Below are 5,060 nucleotides of genomic sequence, written 5' to 3' on the forward strand. Positions count from 1 at the left end.
GAGAAATTCTTTTCATTGCAGCTAAGTATTTGAGCAACTTCCATTAGCACACCTATGAACTTTGGCACACATCGCCATCTCAACTAATTAATTTATTCATATTTAATTAATCTCTATACTCACATGAACAGAAATGAAACATTCTACCTTATATTTTCTCCATTTGCATCACTTTTATTTTTCTTTTCAACTGACAGAACATCTTTATCTTAATGTTCCTAAGTACTGGGCAATAACCTTTCTCCAATCAAATAATAGAAGACAAAATTAATTCAAATTTGATTTTATTTTGTTTAACATGATCTGCTGATCACTATCATCATGGCCTTTTTCACATCTTTGTTCCTCAGACTGTAGATCATGGGATTCAACATGGGGATCACTGTGGTATAGAACACAGCCACCATCTTCCCCTGCTCCACACACTCCTCTGTGGGACGTCTGAGATACATGAAGATCAGAGTACCATAGAATATGATGACAGCTGTCAGATGGGACCCACATGTGGAAAAGGCCTTCTGCCTTCCTTCTGCTGAGTGCATTCGCACAATGGCAACGAGGATGAATAAGTAAGAGACGACAATTACAGTCAGGGAACATGTGAAGTTGATGCCGGCAAGTATGATCGTTGTATATTCTTTTACAAAGGTCCCGGCACAGGCCATTTTGATGAGAGGTGGATCTGCACAGTAGAAATGGTTGATCTCAATTTTTCCACAGAAGTACAAGCCATAAGTCTATAATGTTGCTGCCAGAGTCGTCAGAAAACCATAAATGTAAGGGAAAGTAATCAGTCGAATACAGACAACCCTTGACATTTTGCTGCCATAAAGCAAAGGATTTCCAATCGCTGTGTATCTATCAAAGGCCATCACAGCAAGAATAAAAATTTCCACATGCACAAGAGCAATGAAGAAGAAACACTGTACTAAACAGCCAGCATAAGAAATTTTTTTTTATCTGATAACAGGTTTTCCAACATTTTAGGGGTGACATTGGAAGAAAACCACACATCAACAAATGACAAGTGACTGAGGAGAAAGTACATTGGGCTGTTAAGCTGAGGACTGACCCTGATTAACATCATCATGCCAATATTGCCCACCATGGTGATAATGTAGACCACAGGAAAAATGATGAAGAAGAGAACTTGCCATTCTCGACGGCAGGTTAGCCCCAAAAGAATGAACTCTGTCACATCGGTGAAATTGAGCATTTTCTCAATTCTACATCCATATGAGTTACAAATCTTCTTTTTTTTTATATTTTTTTATTTATTTATTTTTTTAATTATACTTTAGGTTTTAGGGTACATGTGCAAAATGTGCAGGTTTGTTACATATGTATCCATGTGCCATGTTGATTTCCTGCACCCATTAACTCGTCATTTAGCATTAGGTATATCTCCTAATGCTGTCCCTCCCCTCTCCCCCCACCCCACAACAGTCCCCGGAGGGTGATGTTCCCCTTCCTGTGTCCATGAGATCTCATTGTTCAATTCCCACCTATGAGTGAGAACATGCGTTGTCTGGTTTTTTGACCTTGCGATAGTTTACTGAGAATGATGTTTTCCAGTTTCATCCATGTCCCTACAAAGGACACGAACTCATCATTTTTTAGGGCTGCATAGTATTCCATGGTGTACATATGCCACATTTTCTTAATCCAGTCTATTGTTGTTGGACATTTGGGTTGGTTCCAACTCTTTGCTATTGTGAATAGTGCCGCAATAAACATACGTGTGCATGTGTCTTTATAGCAGCATGATTTATAGTCCTTTGGGTATATACCCAGTAATGGGATGGCTGGGTCAAATGGTATTTCTAGTTCTAGATCCCTGAGGAATCGCCACACTGACTTCCACAACGGTAGAACTAGTTTACAGTCCCACCAACAGTGTAAAAGTGTTCCTATTTCTCCACATCCTCTCCAGCACCGGTTGTTTCCTGCTTTTTTAATGATGGCCATTCTAACTGGTGTGAGATGTTATCTCACTGTGGTTTTGATTTGCATTTCTCGGATGGCCAGTGATGATGAGCATTTCTTCATGTGTTTTTTGGCTGCATAAATGTCTTCTTTTGAGAAGTGTCTGTTCATGTCCTTTGCCCACTTTTTGATGGGGTTGTTTGTTTTTTTCTTGTAAATTTGTTTGAGTTCCTTGTAGATTCTGGATATTAGCCCTTTGTCAGATGAGTAGGTTGCAAAAATTTTCTCCCATTCTGTAGGTTGCCTGTTCACTCTGATGGTAGTTTCTTTTGCTGTGCAGAAGCTCTTTAGTTTAATTAGATCCCATTTGTCAATTTTGGCTTTTGTTGCCATTGCTTTCGGTGTTTTAGACATGAAGTCCTTGCCCACGCCTATGTCCTGAATGGTATTGCCTAGGTTTTCTTGTAGGATTTTAATGGTTTTAGGTCTAACATTTAAGTCTTTAATCCGTCTTGAATTAATTTTTGTATAAGGTGTAAAGAAGGGATCCAGTTTCAGCTTTCTACATATGGCTAGCCAGTTTTCCCAGCACCATTTATTAAATAGGGAATCCTTTCCCCATTTCTTGTTTTTGTCAGGTTTGTCAAAGATCAGATAGTTGTAGCTATGCGGCATCATTTCTGAGGGCTCTGTTCTGTTCCATTGATCTATGTCTCTGTTGTGGTACCAGTACCATGCTGTTTTGGTTACTGTAGCCTTGTAGTATAGTTTAAAGTCAGGTAGCTTGATGCCTCCAGCTTTGCTCTTTTGGCTTAGGATTGACTTGGTGATGCGGGCTCTTTTTTGGTTCCATATGAACTTTAAGGTAGTTTTTTCCAATTCTGTGAAGAAAGTCATTGGTAGCTTGATGGGGATGGCATGGAATCTATAAATTACCTTGAGCAGTATGGCCATTTTCACGATATTGATTCTTCCAACCCACGAGCATGGAATGTTCTTCCATTTGTTTGTATCCTCTTTTATTTCATTGAGCAGTGGTTTGTAGTTCTCCTTGAAGAGGTCCTTCACATCCCTTGTAAGTTGGATTCCTAGGTATTTTATTCTCTTTGAAGCAATTGTGAATGGGAGTTCACTCATGATTTGGCTCTCTGTTTGTCTGTGATTGGTGTACAAGAATGCTTGTGATTTTTGTACATTGATTTTGTATCCTGAGACTTTGCTGAAGTTGCTAATCAGCTTAAGGAGATTTTGGGCTGAGACAATGGGGTTTTCTAGATATACAATCATGTCATCTGCAAACAGGGACAATTTGACTTCCTCTTTTCCTAATTGAATGCCCTTTATTTCCTTCTCCTGCCTCATTGCCCTGGCCAGAACTTCCAGCACTATGTTGAATAGGAGCGGTGAGAGAGGGCATCCCTGTCTTGTTCCAGTTTTCAGAGGGAATGCTTCCAGTTTTTGCCCATTCAGTGTGATATTGGCTGTGGGTTTGTCGTAGATAGCTCTTATTATTTTGAGATATGCCCCATCAATACCTAATTTATTGAGAGTTTTTAGCATGAAGGGTTGTTGAATTTTGTCAAAGGCCTTTTCTGCATCTATTGAGATAATCATGTGGTTTTTGTCTTTGGTTCTGTTTATATGCTGGATTACATTTATTGATTTGCATATGTTGAACCAGCCTTGAATCCCAGGGATGAAGCCCACTTGATTATGGTGGATAAGCTTTTTGATGTGCTGCTGGATTCGGTTTGCCAGTATTTTATTGAGGATTTTTGCATCAATGTTCATCAAGGATATTGGTCTGAAATTCTCTTTTTCGGTTATGTCTCTGCCAGGCTTTGGTATCAGAACGATGCTGGCTTCATAAAATGTGTTAGGGAGGATTCCCTCTTTTCCTATCGACTGGAATAGTTTCAGAAGGAATGGTACCAGTTCCTCCTTGTACCTCTGGTAGAATTCAGCTGTGAATCCATCAGGTCCTGAACTCTTTTTGGTTGGTAAGCTATTGATTATTGCCACAATTTCAAAACCTGTTATTGGTCTATTCAGAGATTCAAATTCTTCCTCATTTAGTCTTGGGAGGGTGTATTTGTCGAGGAATTTATCCATTTCTTCTAGATTTTCTAGTTTATTTGCATAGAGGTGTTTGTAGTATTCTCTGATGGTAGATTGTATTTCTGTGGGATCGGTGGTGATATCCCCTTTTTCATTTTTTATGGCATCTAATTGATTCTTTTCTCTTTTCTTCTTTATTAGTCTTGCTAGCGGTCTATCAATTTTGTTGATCTTTTCAAAAAACCAGCTCCTGGATTCATTAATTTTTTGAAGGGTTTTTTGTGTCTCTATTTCCTTCAGTTCTGCTCTGATTTTAGTTATTTCTAGCCTTCTGCTAGCTTTTGAATGTGTTTGCTCTTGCTTTTCTAGTTCTTTTAATTGTGATGTTAGGGTGTCAATTTTGGATCTTTCCTGTTTTCTCTTGTGGGCATTTAGTGCTATAAATTTCCCTCTACACGCTGCTTTGAATGTGTCCCAGAGATTCTGGTATGTGTCTTTGTTCTCGTTGGTTTCAAAGAATATCTTTATTTCTGCCTTCATTTCATTATGTACCCAATAGTCATTCAGGAGCAGGTTGTTCAGTTTCCATGTAGTTGAGCAGTTTTGAGTGAGTTTCTTAATCCTGAGTTCTAGTTTGATTGCACTGTGGTCTGAGAGACAGTTTGTTATAATTTCTGTTCTTTGACATTTGCTGAGGAGAGCTTTACTTCCAACTATGTGGTCAATTTTGGAATAGGTGTGGTGTGGTGCTGAAAAAAATGTATATTCTGTTGATTTGGGGTGGAGAGTTCTGTAGATGTCTATTAGGTCCACTTTATGTAGAGCTGAGTTCAATTCCTGGATATCCTTGTTAACTTTCTGTCTCGTTGATCTGTGTAATGTTGACAGTGGGGTGTTAAAATCTCCCATTATTATTGTGTGGGAGTTTAAGTCCCTTTGTAGGTCACTCAGGACTTGCTTTATGAATCTGGGTGCTCCTGTGTTGGGTGCATATATATTTAGGATAGTTAGCTCTTCTTGTTGAATTGATCCCTTTACCATTATGTAATGGCCTTCTTTGTCTCTTTTGATCTTTG

General features: G+C 38.9%; 1 pseudogene; it reads right to left on the minus strand.

Moving 5' to 3' along the window:
* Nucleotides 1-293: 293 nt before the first annotated feature.
* LOC129489890 (olfactory receptor 5M3-like) lies at nucleotides 294-1,216 on the minus strand (annotated as a pseudogene).
* Nucleotides 1,217-5,060: the final 3,844 nt, after the last annotated feature.

The sequence above is a fragment of the Symphalangus syndactylus genome, chromosome 1 (genome assembly GCF_028878055.3).
Source record: "Symphalangus syndactylus isolate Jambi chromosome 1, NHGRI_mSymSyn1-v2.1_pri, whole genome shotgun sequence".
NCBI lineage: Eukaryota > Metazoa > Chordata > Mammalia > Primates > Hylobatidae > Symphalangus > Symphalangus syndactylus.